The 20,025-nt window shown below is 36.3% G+C and overlaps 1 protein-coding gene across 4 annotated transcripts in view; it reads right to left on the bottom strand.

Annotated features, from left to right (window-relative positions):
- LOC116103646 (retinal dehydrogenase 1) overlaps positions 1-20,025 on the bottom strand; it is a 142,159-nt gene that overhangs the window by 77,098 nt on the left and 45,036 nt on the right. Inside the window, exons 1-2 of one of the 4 annotated variants that reach the window (XM_031389897.1) lie at positions 2,975-3,090; positions 2,520-2,621 (exon numbers count right to left, since the gene is read on the bottom strand). The gene's annotated coding sequence lies outside the window, so the exon portion shown is untranslated. Of the gene's footprint in view, positions 1-2,519; positions 2,622-2,974; positions 3,091-20,025 lie in introns of those variants that run through there. The other 3 variants (XM_031389898.1, XM_031389896.1, XM_031389899.1) reach the window with 3 other exon arrangements.

Below are 20,025 nucleotides of genomic sequence, written 5' to 3'. Positions count from 1 at the left end.
GAGAGAGACACAGACACAGACACAGACACAGAGACAGACAGAGACAGACAGAGACAGACAGAGACAGAGAGATAGAGACAGAGAGGCAGAGACAGAGAGACAGAGACAGAGAGAATGTAAAGTTGAGTAGAAAGGGAGGAAGAAATAAACTAGGAGCAGTTATGGGAAGCATAAAATAGAGTAGTCTAAGTGGACATCTAATCATGTCACTTCTCTTAGAGGTCAGATTTTACATTTCTCTATTAAAAATGATTCTGTCTTTCCAGATTCTGGTTATTATAAATAAGGCTGCTATGAACCTAGTGGAGCATGTGTCCTTATTACATGTTGGAGCATCTTCTGGGTATATGCCCAGGAGTGGTACAGCTGGGTCGTCAGGTAACACTATGTCCAGTTTCCTGAGGAATTGCCAAACTAATTTCTAGAGTGGCTATATCAGCTTGCAATCCCACCAGCAGTGGAGGAGTGTTCCTCTTTCTCCACATCCTCTCCAGCATCTACTGAATTTTTGATCTTAGCCATTCTGACTGGTGTGAGGAAGAATCTCAGGGTTGTTTTGATTTGCATTTCCCTGATGACTAAGGATATTGAACATTTCTTTAAGTGCTTCTCAGCCATTCAATATTCTTCAGTTGAGAATTCTTTGTTTAGCTCTGTGCCCCATTATTAAATAGGGTTACTTGGTTTTCTGGAGTCTAACTTCTTAAGTTCTTTGTATATATTGGATATTAGCCCTCTATCAAATGTAGGGTTGGTAAAGATCTTTTCCCAATTTGTTGGTTGCCCTTTTGTTCTATTGATAGTGTTTTTTGCCTTACAGAAACTTTGTAATTTTATGAGGTCATATTTGTGAATTCTTATCTTAGAGCATAAGCTATTGATGTTCTGTTCAGGAAATTTTCCCCTGTGCCCATGTGCTTGAGGTTCTTCCCTACTTTCTTTTCTATTAGTTTCAGTGTATCTATGGAGGTCCTTGAACCACTTGGACTTGAGCTTTGTACAAGGAGATAAGAATGGATTGATTTTTATTCTTCTGAATGCTAACTGTCAGTTGAACCAGCACCCTTTGTTGAAAATTCCTTTTTCCACTAGATGGTTTAAGCTTCTTTGTCAAAGATCAAGTGACTGTCCCTTAACAGAGGAATGAATACATAAAATGTGGTACATTTACACAATGGAATACTACTCAGCTATTAAAAACAATGAATTCATGAAATTCATAGTCAAATGGATGGAACTAGAAAGTACCATTCTGAGTGTGGTAACCCAATCACAAAAGAAAACACATGGTATGCACTCACTGATAATTGGATATTAGCCCAAAAGCTGAGAATACCCAAGATATAATTCACAGACCAAATGAAGCTCAAAAAGAAGGAAGACTTGGATACTTGGGTCCTTCTTAGAAGGGGGAACAAAATACGCATGGGAGGAGATACAGAAGCAAAGTGTGGAGCAGAGACTGAAGGAAAGACCATCCAGAGACTGCCCCACCTGAGGATCCATCCCATATACAGTCACCAAACCCAGACACTATTGTGGATGCCAACAAGTGCTTGCTGACAGGAGCCTGATGTAGCTGTCTCCTGAGAGGCTCTGCCAGAGCCTGACAAGTGGATGCTCTCAGGCAGCCATTGGACTGAGCACAAGGTCCTAAATGGAGGAGCTAGAGAAAGGACCCAAGGAGCTGAAGGAGCTTGCAGCCCCAGAGCTCGCAGGGACTAAACCACCAACCAAAGAGTACACATGATGGGACCCATGCGTCCAGCTGCATGGGTCACATTGATGGCTTTGTAGGTCATTAATGGGAGGAGAGGCCCTTGGTCCTGTGAGGACTTGATGCCCCAATGAATGGGAATGCCAGTACAGGGAAGCGGCAGTGGGTAGGTTGGTGAGCAGGAGGAGAGGAGAGGGGATAGTGGGTTTTCAGAGGGGAAACCAGGAAAGGGGTTAATATTTGAAATGTAAATAAAGAAAATATCTAATATAAAAAAGAATGATTCTGTCTGTGAATTTGGCCCACTGAGGAACAGTTTTTAGTGTTTAATTTATTGAGGTGTTTGGTCATTAAAGGATGTTGAAGTTTATAAAATATTTTTTCTTCATCTAATGAAAAGATTCTTTTGTCCTTTTTCCTTTGTGTGATATTTTATGTGTACTGCTTGTGTATGCTGAAACATCACTGAAAATATAACTCAAATCGCTATATCAAGCCAATAGTATTTTGGTTCAAATCAGAAGCTAAGGTTCTTACATTAACTGCCCCAAAACAGAAACTATGGGGCGAGGTAAATGAGGGTTGGGACTACTTTTTATTGCTTTGTACTTTCAGTTATTAGTAACATCATATTCTCAAAACGCATAGTAGGTACTCATTTACAGTAAGGTATAGTAATTAGACTTCAATTATATTTTTATAAATCCCAAATTAAACACTAACATAAACTTTCTCACCTGAAAAACAAATTGTTTTAAATGATTGTCAATTCAAAAGGATTTAGCATCACAGGGAAACAAACCTTTGGTCCTGGCTCTGTGGGATTTCCTAGATTAAGGTAATTGATGTAGGATGATCCATTTTGAATGTAGGTCACAGCCTTCCATGGGCTGGGGGCCTGCTGCTGAATAGAAAGGAGAAAGAGGATGAGCAGTAGCATTCATCAACCTGTCTCCTGACTGTGGATATAGTGTGACCAGCTGCCTCAAACTTTTCCTGATATCATGTTTCCTCCATGATGAACTGTACCCTTGAACTACAAGCCAAAATAAACGTTTCCTAAAGGTATATATTTTTTTTGCCATTTTCCTCCACAGCAATGAGTAAGTAACTAATATACGCATACATGCTACAAATTCAATCAGTTCCCATATTTAATATTTAATATGTAGACAGCGACCTAATCTGCATCTCCACACATGTATACCATTTGCTCCCTTCTTGCTTGTACTGTTAAAAATAACTGAAATTACAAACCTTTTCAACTTCCCATGAACAATCTTTGTTTCCAAATCGAGACTTAGGTAGTAAATGCTTTTCACTTGCTGTTACTGTGGGCAATGAATCTAGGGTTGATCCCTTCTGTGATCGGGCATCAAGCTGATGTGGCAACTGTGAGACAGAAAACAATTGGGAAGCTGTTTGCTTCAAAGTCCTACTGCCTGATAACAAGGTTGATTGCTTAAGTGAAAACCTTGCTCCGAATACTATCAAGCAATCTAGAACTCTAAGTGTTTTCCAGTTGATTGGGGTCATGGTAGTTTGATGCTAAAGTCCACAGTTAAATAAAACAATTTCTTTTCAAACACTCCCTTCTCCACTCCTTCTGAATGGGTAGTGATTATATAACCAAATTTCTCTTTTAAATAGTTTTTGTTTAGTCTGAAAGAAAACTAAAGATAGTCAGAAATTTTGTGGCATAGTATTGCTTTTTCATACTAGGCTAAAGAGGAAGTTCTTTAATACTTAATATGGAAGATATTTATGGGGATAAGACAATTCAGTAACAGGTTAGTGAGCATGTTCCCAGCCTTCCCTCATTCATTCTTTCTTCACAAAGTAGAATAAACTCTGTGATGTGCAGATCCATTGACTGTTCAATGGTTTAGACTGCTCTTTGGAAAATACACTGTAAGCTTCTTGGCATGTTGTGTTCAATCTGTTTGATGGTAGTCCAGGCTCACCTCAGACTCATTTCTCTCCTTCTTCCTCTATAAATGCTGAGCTTCAGGTCACTTTAAGAAATATAAGTCTCTGTCTTGAGTACATGAGCCTGATATAGTTGTCTCCTGAGAGGCTCTGCCAGTGCCTAATACAGAAGTGGATGCTCACATCCATCCATTGGACTGAGCACAGAGTCCCCAATGGAGGAGCTAGAGAAAGAACCCAAGGAGCTGAAGGGGTTTGAAGCACCACAGGAGGAACAACAATATGAATCAACCAGACCCTCTAGAGCTCCCAGGGACTAGGAACCCATGGCTCCAGCTGCATATGTAGCAGAGGACGGCCTTGAGGGACATCAATGAGAAGAGAGGCCCTTGGTCTCAGGGAGGCTTGATGCCCCATTGTAGGGGAATGCCAGGACAGGGAAGTGGGAGCGGGTGGGTTAGAAAGCAGGGAGAGGGAGGATGGGATAGGGCGGGTTTTCAGAGGGGATAAAATTTGCAATGTAAATAAAGAAAACATCTAATTACAAAATGAGAAAAACAGACACACACAGACACACACACACACAAAGAATAGGATGTCTTCTTCCTGGATGTAAAACTTCCTGTGTTTCTTCTCATTTCTTCTCTCCATCCTCTTCCTCTCTCGATTCCTTCCTTCTCCCTGGGATTATAGGATTGAGCTTCCATGCCCAGCAAAGATCCCTGTACATTCCTATGCTTCTTTGGTTTGGTTTGGTTTTTACCTCGTTTTCCTATTTATCTATACTATGTTAGTTACTACTTCATATCTTAGTTTTGATATGACTTTATTCTAGGAAATCTTTCAGAACCCCTTTCATCTGTGTTTTAGTCAATTCAGTCAGTCTGACTTGTTGGAGCTCTTACAGAACTGAATGATGCCGACCTATGAACATTACCCACATTTTGGTGACTGAACTACTACTTCCACTTACCTGTTAGATAACTGATCCCTAGAAGCTAACAGAAGATAGGTACACTTGACAATAAAGAAACCCTAAACACATGAGTCACTTGCATCACAGTTTCAAGGAAGTGATCTGAGAAACATTGCCTTTTATGTACTGAGTTTACAACTCATTTTAAAGGTGTTTCTTATGAAGGCAGAACACACAGAGTGGTTCGTTGTTATGATTTCAGACATATACAATGTGCTTGAAAAAAACTGTGGGGGCTGCAAGATATAGAATAATATAGACTCCGTGACAGTATCTTTGTCAACCTGAAGTTTATTTAACATCCCTGTAAATACTCATGAGGAATAGAGCTATAAAAAGGAACTGTGCTTCCATTTTTAGACACATCGCTTCACTGGTATATATGGCCCAAGCACGTACTGTCTCTTGCTTTGCAGCCTGGATAGAGTTACACCCACTGCCTGGCATTTCATTCCCTTGAGTATTTACATAATCCTTCTGGCTGTGGCTATCAATTTACAGAGCAGAAGGATTCTCATCATGAGTGCTTGAAGGCAAATACTTGGCTGCATCACAAAATGAGTTTTACCTGGATTATTCTGGCAGTGCAAGCCCCCCATGTTCTTATAATTTCAGGGGATTAGATAAAGAATCTCCCTAGAGCTGGTGGAGGCCGTCACCTGATGTTTGGTGAAATCAAAATCTGATAAGCAAAACCCACTTTTGACAAGCTGCCTTCTTTCAATGACCTCTTTCTTTAGAAGGACATTTTAATATACAGAACCTGTCTAGAGCAAGAGAATGATCCCTGCACCAGTTCCTTTGAAATCTCACACTGTGAGAAATTGCAAGACAAGATCATTTTTAAATACTGTCTTTCAGAGGAAAGATGGTGCAGGTTTTTGTTTTTACTTTTTTATCAAAATGATAAAGCTTATTAGTATATTTTAAGCATGGTAGAAAAAGAAAATGCCATGTTAAGCCTTTTTAATGTATCAAATAAAAATTCTTATTAGTTATAAGATGCAAATTATCGAACCAGTTAGTCTGTGAACAGAGAGAAGAGTAAATCTTGACTGCAAGTAGTAAAGCCACTGTGATGTTGCTCATTCTTCATTCTGTATGTGTACATTTATAGGCTATAAAAACTAGAATATTGATGCCTATAATAATTTCAAGTGCCAAAAAACCTGCATACGATTTTATAGGTGTTCTTTAGATGAGCTGCTGATATCAAAATGAAAAGAAGGGAGAAAACTATTTGAATAGACCAATGTCCTTCAGTGTCAATGTTGTCCTTCCAAAGAACTTTTTCTTTACTAACGGAAGCACTGAAGCCACTAAAAAAGATTTTCTTGGGTGCTTCAGATATTGATACTTACCATTTGTAGATGATTCACAGAAATGGAAACTACTAAGGAGATTCTGAGTGTCACTCTCTGCAAGTGTACTTCCCTGCAGAGCCATATTTAATGACATGTTTAGTCATTTGTTAGATTCCCATTTTTGTATCATCAAATCAGCCTTTCTGTGTTGTCATAAATTTCCTCCATTTGAGTAAACTTCTAGAGACATTTTGTTTTTAGTATCACTCAAAGAGTTCTTAGGTACAGTGCAAGAGGAACCCAGGATCCTCAAATCTTGGAAAACTGGTTTTGAGCAGAGAGTTGGGACATCATGTGTTCTCCACCAATTGTGCACCAGACTCTGTGACTGGAGGTAATTCTGCATGTGCTTTTGCTATGACAGTAGTGCTTGAATTCAACATTGCTTGTTCAACTCGGTACAATACAAATTGCTGCTTTCTAAACCCTTTAAATTTTAATTTAATTTAGGTTCTGGTAGAACAAAAGAATTTGATTTTCTAAAATGTTCCAAGACAGTAAAGATTCTGTTATGGAATGTTTGTGTAAAAGCAAAACACACATATTTCTATCTCTGACTTTAGTAAATATGTAGATTTTCCATGACAAGTTAAAGTAAGTAACTATTTATATGGGGAATAACAATACTTCCCATGTCAGCAAAGGGAGAAGGCTGAGTACCCATGTAAATCCAGTTCACAACAGAGAGAGGACTCAGTATTTCTCTGAACTACAGTCCAAATGGAGGGGGCATGATATCTCACCTGAACGGAGCTTTCAATTTTCCTAGGAAATTTTAGTTAAAAAAAATAGGTGAGATATGATTTGCTGCCTATGTAAAAATCCAAAAGAATGCAGAGAAGACTAACAATTGTATGAACTGTATAAAAGGTTCAAGCATATTTTTACTTCTCCAGCTCTCTTCTTGACCATATAATATTCTAAATCCCCAAAGTCTGAAACAATACATAATTATAGAGAGACAAAGCTGCCTTCCAGTTATGGAGTTTATAGGAATGCAAAATTCATATACACAGTGTCAGCATTCATTAGCCCTGTGCTTACAGAAGAACAAGGTTGAATCAAATTTTCAAATAATGGTGCAAAAATGAATAACTCTACTTATGTTTAATTATAACATGAATTGACATGTTCTTTGTAGTTCATAAAAGTAAACATTCACATTTACATGGTTGGGTATGGCATTATACACTTATAAATTTTTTTCCAGTGTGCATTGTGAATGTGAAAATGGAAAAAAAAGTTACTTAGCTCATAAACTAGCAACAGAAATCAAGGAGTTACTTTTTATATTCTGAATCACAAATCCCACTGTAACTGTTGTCAGTAAGTAAAACTGTGCTTGCAATGATGTGTTGCATATTACAAGTATCATTATATACAAAAAAACTCTAAAACAAACAAACAAAAAAGAAAGTTGACATAGAAGCTTTAATGTAATGAGTTCAGAAATAGTAAAAATATTAAATTTCTGAAATATTTATAGTGAATTAATGTAAAGTTTAAAGCCATTCACTTAGGAATATGTGTTTATACTCAATTATGTTTGCTACTCAGTGATAACTAATACAGTGTCAAATAACACAATACAGCCAATCTCCAGTTATTTTTTTCTAACCAAGAACAGTTTATGTCTAAACAAAAGTTATTCTGTAGAACAGATAAAAAGGTTAAAGAAGGAGAAAAGTAGTGTAGTACAACTTGCAATAAGTATTGTTTTTGTTTTTAAAAAAATGGTTAGTAGACCTTTCAACAACATGTGTTTTCTTGGAACTAGAAAAATAAGTGGTAAACTGAATATTTGATAATTTCATTTTCCAATTTATAACTATATATGAACACACAAACACATACTCACACACACACATGCACACACACACACACACACACACACACACACACACACACCTTCCAAGTTATCTTCTACAAATTCTTCATTCTTATTAATAGGTAAATGAACTGACTTTTCCTCTTCTACAAAAGTCAAACATAAAGGTCAATCAAGTTATGTCTCTTTTTAATAAGGCAACATTTAAGTTATTAATATGTTAAGTAATCCTAAATGGGACTACTATATATTTCAAGGTTTTGAACAAAGGAAAACAGAAAAATTAAACAGAACTTTTTCTACAGCATATAAATCTATACACACATTAGTTTATTCACGTATAAAATCTTGTATGCATTTAGAAGTTTGTTATACTTTCAGGTTTAATACATTTAAAATATTCAAATTAATATCTGTTGAATAATTAATTAATTAACATTTGCAAAGTTTATGACAGCTTTAGATTCTGGGGATTACTGTAACGATAAGTCACATGTGACCCCTCAATAAAGATGTTAAAATTGTCACTATGAAACAAACTATTAAAAATGTACTTTGAGAACATGATAAATATGCTCAGTACTATTTTCTCAACTGTAAACTTTATGGATCTAAATATGATAAATTATTTCTAAAGAAATGTAGTGACTGGTTTGAGATTTGCCTTATATGTGAAATATACAATGTAATCCCAAGATGTAATCATTTAAAACAAAAAGAAACAGGATGGTAGTTATATTGCCACTCATGTTGCATGCATACTTGCCCAATATTTTGCATAGGTGTTCTCATATATGAAACACTTAGAGGAAGTCAGGCAAGTATTCTTAGTTACAGCCAACAAACTGGAATTGAGCATCCTCTTTGAATTTTGGAGAGAATACAGATTCATCTAAGCTGTGGTTGGTTGCAAGTGAAGTTAAAGCACACCAACCACAATGCAGCTCCATCCCCCGATGCTGTATCTACAAATAAATGTAGAAGCCAGCTAGCAACAGACCCAACCAAAGGCTCACTGAACTTTGGTTTTCAATAATGAAAATGTGTAATCACATTTTACTAATTAACTTATGTTCCTAGAGAGCCCCCAAATCAATAACGACTTAGTGTCCTTCCCGAGTGGTTAACATATTTGAATGAGTGTTTTTCTTCTCTATTTATCTAAGTGAGGTTATTGCAAGGGGTCTCCTTTGAGTATTCTCCCGAAAATAACATGTATTTGGGGGAAGTAATTTACCCTAACTTTTAAGAAGTAATTTTTCACAATACTCAGTTAAACCATATTTTTGTTAATACACAATATTTTCATGCTATTTTGGAAGAATGTAAAAGAACTTGGCTGCTGCTTCTGTGAATCTCAGCTGTGAGGAAATGTGTTTAGGATAAGTCCTTAATATCCCTTTTGAAAATATGTTTGTCGTTTCTTATTCAATGTAGATTTCTTAAGCAGCTGACATTTATTTTCTTTCCCACTGCCTGATCTTGGTTCCTTAAAATGTTTTCCATTTATTTTGCATTTATTCATGGTCTAATGGCTCCCAGTGATTTTCAATTAGAATTTTTAAGGGGCAAATTTTAAGATTTTTTATAATGATTTTAATAATACTTATGCATTAAAAGCTTCTATTTGCTGATTACAATGACTCATTAATGTTGTCTTTGTTTGTATTTTACACATTAAATTGGATTATATAGTTCACTAGATGACTACATGATGTTACAAAAGTAGTTATACTTCATAAACCATCTGTTTGTACACTGAAATTCAGAATAACCTAGACCATATTAACTTTGAAGAATGAAATATCTTCCTTTATTACAGAAGTTGATCTTGGAAACTGTACTCCACAGCAAAGTTTGACTCTGGGCTACCAGCTTCTATTACAGCTTCTGGATTGTACAGGTTTTAAATGTAACAGAATCACACCGATGTTGTTTTTCTTTTTAGTCATGGTGGTGGTGGTGACCCAAGGAGATCACTCAGACATAGACATCATCCACATGGGTTTATAGGGAGATTTTAATAAAACATGTCAGACAGGAGTTCCAGTTAAAGGTCCAAATGAGAGTTCACCCCTGCTACTCATCCCTCAAGTTATGTAATAGGCTCTGTCATTTTGACATATAGCATATTTCTTTTCCTCCATCACCTTCAAGTTAACAGGATTGTATGAGGAACGGAAAAAATAAATAAAAGGGGACTGACAGGAGATTAGGATTCCTGGTGGCTCCTGCTACTGTTTGTATCATTGAAACATTTTGAAATCAGTAGATGTTAATTTAATAAAAGAAATCCCACTGGCTTTGTGTTTCCTGCAAACAATAAAAGGGTGTGCCTGAATCTGAACCTCTCCTCCATCATTCTTGTACAACACAAAGTGGGAACAAATGGCAAAGACCCCAATTAACTCAATTTAGACTAAGGAGAGAGATGAAAAAGTTCTGCAGCATATTTCAAGCTTCAAAGACACCAAGGAACACAAAGCAAATGTTAAAAGGACAGATCAGACTGCTGAGAAAACAGCAACCACCACTCCATGGCTTTAATTCATGAAATGAATGTTCCCAGCTTTCTACAAGAAAGCATTTCATCCTTGAATGTAAACCCAGGGTTTGGGCTAGCACTGGGCCATTGCTACTGCTTGGTTCTCCATTTGCTGTTAGCTTAGAAATGGGGAGGGCAGTGGATCAGCCTCGCAGTTATTTATTTAAAAATGTGTGCATGGGGAAATATTTCATTTTTAATCATGCTAATCATTTTTAACCATCCAAAATATGGAAAGGCTTATGGCAGCATTTTGTCAAATATACTGTATAAAATATGTATATAAGAACTTTTACGGTAATTTTGTCATATAAGAAAAGCAATTATTAGAAAAATCAGCTCCTCATTCAAATGCTTACATTTTGTATTTTCTCATGAGGTGGTCCTCAGGGAATGTGCTCTTAACTCATACTGCAGCTTATAAAACTCTAATTTTGAATTTTCATATACTATGAAATTACACTTGTAAAGATCATTTCCAGTATTAAAAAATTACCCTACTGCAGATTTGTTTTTATGTTCCAAATTACATGGGAAGTATGTTGTAAATTTGTTTGTATTTCTAGTCCTTATGGCTCCATAAAACCTGCAATGTACCCAAATCTATTATGATAAAATAGATTATTTAGAAAAGCAATTATTGAAATTTAAAAATAAAGACCTCATAGAAGGAAGATAGAATGAAAGCCTTTTGGATTAGCCTCAAGGACTTGTAATCAAACATGAGAAGGCCATCAGGGTCTTTGAAGGTCAATGTAAAAGTCTACCTGATTCTCACTGAATATGATAGAACATCACTAGTTCCTCAAAGGAAGTGATGCTTGAAAAAGAAGTTTTTGTTTTATAACACACTCAATAACAATCTCTGCAGAGTCCACGGCTTGACATAGGAGGTTGCCATATTTACAAGGGATATTTGAGTTTGGAACAATAAAATAAAAGAATTTGGGTGTAATGAAGTCACTGGGCACTTGTGGTAGATTCTGTAATCTCTACATTACAACAGAGTTGCTCAGAGCTCCAAGTTGCTTTCTCAGCACTCTAAGAGGAATGCTATAGGAAAGCAAGTTTCACATATAATCCAACATGCATGACTCCTTCTAACCAAATCTAAGAACATTCAACCTATGCAGTATTTAAACCAGGTGAAATTCAAGCTCTCCATAAGAATCCCGAGACCTGCATGACAGTAGTCTTGAGGAAGGATTAGTAAGCCATCTAATCATTATAGGAAGGTTTCACATCATGCCTGAGTCATGGGCACGGTCATGAATCTTAGGAATAAGGCACATTTCGGCTGGCAATCAGAGCCTACCAACATCAGGTCCTGAACCATCTTGCAATGAGGAAATGCTTATTAACCTGTTACTTTTAAAAATAGAGCTGCAATATTAGGAGTCATTGTGGTTGGTGTTTACTTTTTAGTTATGGGATGCCGATCAGGCTTTTTCAAATGCTTTTGACATACCTGATGAACATATTCCTTATTGAAATACTTCAAAAGTTAACTTCTCTAACTGTGGAATTAACTTACCTACCCACATACCATATGGCTCCTGCTGAAGCATTTGAAATACATTGCAGAGAACACAGAGTTGTTATAAACTATCTCTGAAATGATTTAACAGTGTCCCAAAATGTTTATATTCGCATTTCTCCCCAATATCTACTATAAATTTTTCTCCTATAAAAAACAATTAATTTACACAAATAAAAACACTTTTCCTTTGAGTTCCTTATGCTTAGAATTTTAGGTTGCAAATTACTTAATTTTTAAAAATTCTGGTTTGATCTTTTAGTTTATAGACAGAAACCTTGAAAACTAGACTATGAAAGTGACTAGACTTGTCATCAGGTGAGAAACTGAAGGGGTACCCTGCCCAGGACGGATTCCAGATCTCCATAGCAGTCCACGAAAAGCTTCTGGTTGTTCTTGGGGTTTCACATGGATTGCCTTTTTAAAAGTGTTTTATGCTTGTTTGCTTTTAAAGGCTCTCTGCCATGGCTCTAAGATAGTCTATGGGAGAAATGCACTTAAATTCCTTTACTTGATTCTCTCTTAATTAGTCAGTAAAACATTTTAAACATATTCAATTAAACCAAGTAGAAACAGCTTTAAAGTTATGGCCCAAATTGTTTAACTCTTTATTAAGTACTGTTTTGCTTTTTGGTTTTTTGTTCTTTTAAATAAAGTTACATGTTAGCCTGAAGACTCAAAATGTAATATGTTTATTCTGAAATATAAATGGAAAATCTTGTTTCCATCTGAAAATGTAACAGTGAGAACGAACATCTTCCAGGGCCTGGGGAGGTGCTGGGCCACACAGTTAGGATCTCGAAGCTTTTCCTCTGCCTTAGATGGCACGGGTGAAGCCTTCGGTGTCATGTCAGCCTTCCGCTGTGAGCTTGTGTCCTTTCCTTCTCACCACATGTATATTTTTTAAAAGCTAACTTTTTAAATTCCCTTTGATAATCAGGTACAATGATCAATGATCAGAACACCCCAGGATTCTGACTCGGAATCCTCTCTTCTGCCTTTCTTTGCTCATCTGTCATCTTATATATTGTGTCTTCTGTGTGTCTAACTCCATGCTTCTCCCCCAAAGCCAAAATCTATGGAAAACAAGAAGGTTACTGTATTATTTTTCCTTGTAGCTTCACTCCAAGAACAGCACTAGATATGAAGCAAATTCTTGTAAAAAGTCTGTTAAAAATGGGAATGGGTACCAGTGTGAAGGGAAAAAAAAACCATCATCTGTCAGGATGGTGTGACGATGACAACTATTAAGGTGTATCCATCAAGTCAAAGTATTACCACAAATATCATGTTGTTTTTCCTCAGCAACACAATTTAATACATGATTAAGAAATTGCACTATGTCAAAAAATTTTAAAACTATCATATATTTTGGTCCAAGACATGCAATTAGTAAAATCTGGCGCTGCATAGAGTAACTCTAAATCCCCCTATCTATTAAGTTCTTGATTGGCCCGGGCCTTGATGGGGTTAATAAGGACTGTGGGTATCTCAGACTAAGGAGACATGACAGGAAAAGCCCACAGGAACTGCAGTCTGCCTTGGGCTTTTTGTGATCTGAGCCTAACAAGGTAGGCCTGTCTCTGGGTTCTTTGGAGGTGAAATGAAGCGATGGGCGGATGCAGGGCATAGGAGTCGCCGGGTCCTGACAGGCTAAAGTGCGACCTGCTAAATGCTAACCGCCATGGACATCTTAGGACAAGTGAATGGCCAAGACAAGGAGCTGTGTGCAGAGCTCACAGAGACAAGGGAAAGAAAGGGCAAGGGAGATTACTGGTCATCTGGTCTCTCGGATCACATGCAAGGCTAACGCCAAGCACAACAGTAAACACAACCTTTGGGCATTATTTCTCCAAAGCCTATTTACCAAGTTCTTGCTTGCTTAGGTCTGAAGGCTTGGTTAAATATGCATTTGTAATAATATTTCTTACCTTCTGTTGTAACTCTTGCTGTTTTCCTACTTTTTTTCTAACTTTAAAAAAAAAATATTACCTGCATTGACACTGTTACTCTGACTCTGAGGAAGAAATAAGGCGAAAGAGGAGAACACATCCTTTAAAAAATAGAACTTTCAATGAAAAACAACTGGAACTTAGGATTTATAATTATATATTCAATATATAATTAGGTGCAGCATATTATTAAGTACAACACATAATTAGATGTATATTAAATTTTACATACACATAATTATACATGTTATTCCCCATTTTAAAATACTACTTAGAAAAGATTAGGCAATTCTTTTAACTTATGGCTTCTCTGGGGGACTTTTATGAGACACAGTCTCACTGTGTAGTCACGATGGCCTACAAGTCTCTGTGTAGGCAGGCTGACGCTGGTGGTGCTGGGCTTTACTCCATATTTGTTTTCTACATTTTCTTAAAAAAAAAAAAAAAAGAACAACGAGAACAACAAAAAGTGTCAGTCGTAATGTTAAATTATATTCTGTTTTTGTTTGTTTGTTTGTTTGTTTGAGTAAGGCATACAAGCATTGATCACAATACCTGATTATCAAAGGGAATTTAAAAGTTAGCTTTTAAAAAATATAGATGATGTTTTGTGTAATTTTCTTGTAGCAATTTCTTTGCACTTTATTCCAGTTCTTTACCTGCATTGACTTTTGCTCCAGTTAAATAGGAATTGCAATTTGTTCCTTTGTAAAGGTTCAGTACCAGGGACATATTTGGGCCATAACAGATTCTTAAAGATGTATTATAAATTATACATGAATACAATTAGGCATCCTGCCCCTCTTCTGTGAACAACCTGTGCCTTTCTGATGGGGGATACGAAAGGTCCAGCCTTCCTAGTGGACTCATCTATTGTTAATTTAGAGTCTGTCCAGTTGAGATTCATATTTGTGGATCCCTATTTTCAGGTGCATTCCACATTTCCTTAGGGAAGTGGTTCCTACCACGTTATACAATGTCTCTCTTGACAACTGATAATTTATCTACACAGTGCCTGAAATTAATATTATTTCCACTTTGAGAACAAATGATTGCCTCTTTCCTTGCAGAACCATTATAAAGTGTTAGCTCTGTGGAACCAGAATCCCCAAACCTCCAGACTGATGGAAATTCAGGGCCTGTGTATGTTTCCTCTCCTTGAAATACATGCATCTGTACACTAAGCTTACATGCCTTTATTCCTCCATCATAAGAATTCCCACAGACTGAGAGAAGGCCACACACTATTAGATTGTGAAAGACATTGAAGGTCAAATACTTGAAACACCTCATGTTCATCTCTAATTGAAGGATTAGCTGTCCATTTGAACATATGGCTTGTTGGGCTAGGGAACACCCAGTTTACAAAGAGTAGCTAGGTGCAAGGTCATTGTGAGGATCCAAGTAGGAGAGAGAATTCACTCTGTGTAAAGGTCAAAAGGAAAAAAAAAAGAAAGAAAGAAATGACGATATGCCAAATCAACATAGATTTGTCCCCAAACACTGATCTCCTGCGAACAGTAACTCAACAGTCTGTGGGATGACCTATTGCCACTATTTCCATCCTAGGCTCTTGGGATCTTTGAGGGGAACTGTTCTAGATCCTCTGAGGAAGGAACAGCCTTCTCAGCAGCCTGAATATGCAGCAGAAATTTCTCTTCCTTTAAACTTAACTTGTCCTGGTTTGTGTCTCTATTGTTGTGATAAAACACTGACCCATAACAACTTGAGAGAGGTGAGGATTTATCTGGCTTACAGGTTATAGTCCATCATCAAGAGCACAAGGCAGATGTTGAAGCAGAGATAACAGAGGAACAATAACGTTCTGGCTTGCTCCCTCTGGCTTGCTCAGCTTGCTTTCTCACAGTGCACAGCCACATTTGTCCAGGGTTGGCACTGCAAACAGAGGGCTGGACCTTCCTAAGTCAGTTAGCAATGAAGACAATGAGCTCACACACATGCATATAGGAAAATTCAATGGAGAAATTTCCTCAAATGAGGCTCACTCTTCCCAGGGCTGTCCAACAGTATTGTTTCTACTGGCCTTCATGCTTTAATTTTGTCAAAATTACATCCTGTTCTATATGTAATCTTTGTAGCCAGCTGTTACATATGATCTAATATATTCTTACTCTCTTCCATAGATACATGCTAGTAAATTTTCCCTCCCTTTGAAAATGTTTAATGCATTTGCTAATATATTAGTAATATTGGGATAAATATTTTAATTGAAAAAATCTTCATAAAATCCTGACATGCTAAATTTGGAGGGGATATATACCAAGTCCTACTTAAATCTAATACATATGTACTCTATAAGATATGTATCATCTATATGAATTCTTTACCACATAGAGAAATTAATCCTCTGAATGGCAGTTTAATTTTGAATTCCTTCCCCTTTGTTCCTCTCCAGGTGCCTTTCCTCCACTTCTTCTTCTTTTCCTTCCCTCTTCCTCCTGTTCCCTCCCTTCCTTTCCTTTTCCTTGTTTAATCTCTCATCTTGTGATGATCAAGTAAGGGAAATACAGACTAGCATAGTAGCTCAGCTGTTAACAGCAGTTCCTGCTTTGGTACCAAACCTGAGGGATTCTTTTTCCCCATCAGACGCTCACAGACACCTGAAACTCTAGTACCAGGTGATCTGACACCCTCATTCTCGCAACCACATGTATGATGTGTGGGACACACAGTGAGACACATGTGAATAAAAAAAAATCAGTGATTATTTGTATTTTTATACATGTTCTACAGAAGCAAACATTCTAACTATATTGTCAATTTCACTGAGTGTTGGTAGAGACGTGAACATCTGGGCTAGAGTCTGAAGGAAATAGTGAGAACATTTACCACCATAGATGGAACTCTTCAGCACATACATAAGAAATTAACTGAGAATTTCTTGGACTAGAAAAATAAGTTGGGATTAAATATATTCGTTCTTAACAAATATCAAATGTAAAACCTTAAAACCATCTGTGATTTTTCTGAAAGTTTGAAAGTTTAAGTTAGGTACATCAAAATAAAAACGTCTAGCATGTTATTCTGTTGCCAGGCAACACTGATAATCTGAGATCTCACAAGCAAGTGCCAGAAAAACCCTGAATGCAATGAATGTGTCCCCAAAGAGAGTGAGTCAGCAATAGTTATTTCAAGAAGTGGCTGAACGGAGCTACAAAAATCTCCAGTGAGCATGAAACTATCTTCAGACTTTGTTGCTTATCTTTGGCAATGCAAACGCTCTTACCTCCTATCACTAGTCTCCAAATGAGATATAGTCAAGGAGCCAAGATGTATTCTATTCCATCCTACCGAGGTTCTAACAGTGAAGCCAGCGACTCATTTCAGTGTGCAGAAACTGGGGGACCGCATCCTTATCCCCAGGGCAGAATCCTGTGGTCTAAGTCTCCCAGCTGGGAAACAAGTGTCTCTTCTGGATCACTTCAGACTACGGAGCAGGAGGAGGAAGAGAAAGCATGCCTGTGTTCCTGCTCCTGGAAATGCTCCATTTAAAGTTAAGAATCACGTTTCCTTCTTGTGAAAATGCCAGTTTCATCTGCATTGGGTTCTGATTGTCTTTGTTTTGTCCTCAAAGAACTGCTTTGAAATGGAATCTGGTGAAGATGAGAAGTTTTCTTTCTCTGTTTAATAAGTGCATATGAACTATTATGGATCATAACAAAATTATATAAACTGTGGTTTGTGTCTCTGCCTCACACATGAAGATGTGTTTGTTAAAGAGACTAGAACCTCAAGACTTGATTCCCTACAAGATGAAGATGGAGGACTGAGAGACAAATGGCCCTAACAAAATTCTCTGACATTGGACCTGGCGAGAGTGAAGCTGAGCAGGGATGACTATATATATTCATATCTGTGCATTGATTGAACTGTATTTTTTTTTATTTGGTGAAATAACTATAGCTTTTTGGGCAGTCATTGAATGAAGATGTCAGAATCAGGTAATTTCTGGCTTAGAGAGTTTAGATAGGACTGAGATCAAGCAGGAAAGATCTAATCTAAGAACTAAATTAAATATGGCAACTACTTCAGGGTTTAAATTTTTCAGAAGGTAGGACTCTTACATCTTAAATAACTTTTGTCCTTGATATAATGTCTATAGTTATTTTCTTTATGGTGAGCTGTATTATTTGGGCTAGTTAAAAATATAGATGTGCACATTGTTAACTTAGGTGAGGGAAATTTTCTTACCTTGTTACTGTAATCAACATTATGTCAAATTCTAGAAGCAGTTTAACAGTCTGTGGATCATTTGTGTTTACTGCAGGAAATTTGGTATAAGTATTCCTCTTACAGAAATATTTAGGTAGAAATGCTATAAGTTTGTTATTTATGTTATTGGGGCATAGAACATATTTAATACATAGACAAGTACACTTGGTGTTACAAAAGTCATGCACAGTTTTCAGGTTGCTTAGTTATTATCTTTTGTACTTGCTAATAGTCACAAACAAATTATTCTTTTGTGTAGAAGAATTTTATAACACTATGTAATTGTCCAAAATCAGAAACTGGTAATGATAAAGAACAAGAACACATTAGAAATACTTTATAAAATAATATTAGACACAAGTAATTAGCTTCCTCAAGGTTTGGATCCATTATAAAATATCCTTTATTCCCCAGTTATCATTTTTATGTTCCTTGTATTTTAGACTATAATTATATATTTTAAAGAGAAAATATTTGTAAAATTCCATATGTAAAATATTATTTGTAAAACACATATCAGTATACAAAATATCAATACATTTTATATTACATATCTGAATAAAATACTAGCCATTAAGCTTAAAGAAATAATTGTTTCATTTCCTTAGATGATTCTGATAATACAGTAGTTATTTAATTATTATAAGGTAATTTTGTCTGTCATAGTTTTTGTCACCAGTGAATACCTGTGAGTTTTGGTAGTATGTAATTTGTCCCAATTTGGATGACTTCATTTTTTAAAATGAACTCTAAAGATAGGTCTTAGCTATACACCATTCAATTAAAGAGCAGTTTCTAAACATTTTATTTTCTTTGGAAAGTGATATTTTTGTCTTATCATATAGTTGTATTAAAAATATGGGAAAATTTCAAGTTTTGTCACATTGAAATTTTTGCATTTGATTATCTCTCTTTTTTTTTAAATTCTGTAAACAACCTTCTGCAAAAAAATAAGAAACTTCAAAGTGTTTTCAGACAGCTGCTGAAGAATCATACTTGTCTAAAATCAAATAACCATTGTGATTTGGAAAATGTATTTTGTCAACTTAGGCTTTAAAAAATGTAACAGCTCTAAATTCATGGATATTTTAAACCAATATTCATATATAATATCCATATATAATGTATTAAAAAGGGAATGACTTAAAATACTATGATAATAACAAATTAATATTATAATACTAAAACGATATGATAAAACAATATAATAAGTCAGAAAATTTCTGGTTCTCAAAGCCTACTTAAAAGCCTATTTAACTTGGTTAAATAATCACTGTCACCTAGAGCTGAATGCTTCTGAGAGCTATGTGCCTTCGCTGCTCTATGTGTAATCCACTGATTATTATTTACTAATTTTTGTCCTGTTTGGATTGATTGAGATAATAAACCTGAGACTTGGGGGAGATAAGACCATTGAGCGGAAAAGTATAGGTCCATGTTGCCTGACAGTGAAACATGTACCTTTAGTCCAGGGGTTCTCAACCTTCCTAAGGTGACAAGCCTTTAATACAGTTCCTCATGCTGTGGTGGCCCCCAACTATAAAATTGTTTTTTTGTTACTACAAAGAAATTGTAATTTCGCTTCTGTTATGAATCATAATGTAAATATTTGATATGCAGGATATCTGATATGCTATCCGAGTAAAAGGGTTGTTTGAGTCCAAAGAGGTCACCACTCACAATACAATAGCTGCTGCTTTAATCAATCAGAATCGTTCTGTGAATGGTGCAGTAGTTGCTATAAAAGCACAGATTTTGGATCAGACTGGTTCTGTTTTGGTTGTTTGTAAGGTGTGGGATCCTAGGACAGTCACTATTTCCCTTTGTGTTTTAACTTTTTCTCATATAAAATGGAAATGCCAGAAACAATTTCTTCAGGAGTTAGAGGACTTTAAATATTGTAAGCACTGTGCAGAGTATCTAAGCACTCAGGCAGTCCTGTGA

This window comes from Mastomys coucha, unplaced genomic scaffold, assembly GCF_008632895.1.
Source record: "Mastomys coucha isolate ucsf_1 unplaced genomic scaffold, UCSF_Mcou_1 pScaffold21, whole genome shotgun sequence".
NCBI lineage: Eukaryota > Metazoa > Chordata > Mammalia > Rodentia > Muridae > Mastomys > Mastomys coucha.
This window is presented reverse-complemented; position numbering and strand designations above follow the sequence as displayed.